Genomic DNA, 997 nt, shown 5'->3' on the forward strand with positions numbered 1-997 from the left:
CCCCTCCTCCAAACACTGACATGTCATCGAATCTGCTTAATTCATTCCAAGGCTCAGAGCCCCAGATCCCTGAATGCGACAGATTGAGGGGGTGGGCTAGGGGTGGAGAAGGGAGGCGTTGGTGTAATAGGACTTAAATAGGCTCGCACACGCTTCCCTTTTTAAATTGCAGATTCTGCCCTACCATGGGGCAACTTTTGTTTTGCCTTCTCTTGAGTGAGTGGGAAGATTTTTTTTTTTTAACTTGTTTCTTTCCAGTAGGCAGCCTTGGCGGGTGCAAAATGTGTGAGCACCCCTCGTGTATGTATGTGGTTCTACATACATGCTGACCAGCTGCCAATCCCAGGCCCTCGCTATGACACGAAGGCTCCGATGCAATCTTAAGGTCCCGGTGCCTGGTGGGTGACAAGCCCTCAAAGGGCTGGGTAATGAATGAAGCCATTTGAAGCCCCCAGCTCCGGCTGTTAACCCACCCTAGCTTCTGGCACGCTCCCTCCACTGTGGCAGGTTTCAGCACAAGCTTCCAGCATGGTGAATGGTGGGACCTGATTGGCAAAAGCTGAGCGCACACATCCAGGGATGGAGATAGGACTTGACTTAAGCTGTGGCGAGAAATCCACTCTGATCTCGGGAGGCTGAAATCATAGAGGCTAGCACCCATCACTTTCCCATGGCGGTCAGGGGACACAGGCTCAGTCCTCTTCCAGCTGCTTGCTAAGCAGCAACCCAGGCGGAGCTGGCCACAGGTTGCATACCCAATCTGCCTGACAGTAAGTGGGGGCCTCCTCCAACTGACAGCCCGGGGGGCACAGGCCGCAGGAACTGGGGATTCTCCAGAGAGAGAAGAAAGAGGAGGAAGAAAGCAAGGGTCATACTCCCAGACTCCACTAGGCCTGGTGGGACACGGTGGTGGGTGGAGGTTGGGAGGGGAGGCAGCCATTTACCGGCACAGTCAACAAACAAGGGCTGAGAACACAAAGACAGGCATTGTGCTAAA

This window comes from Cricetulus griseus, chromosome 5 (genome assembly GCF_003668045.3).
Source record: "Cricetulus griseus strain 17A/GY chromosome 5, alternate assembly CriGri-PICRH-1.0, whole genome shotgun sequence".
Taxonomy (NCBI): Eukaryota; Metazoa; Chordata; class Mammalia; order Rodentia; family Cricetidae; genus Cricetulus; species Cricetulus griseus.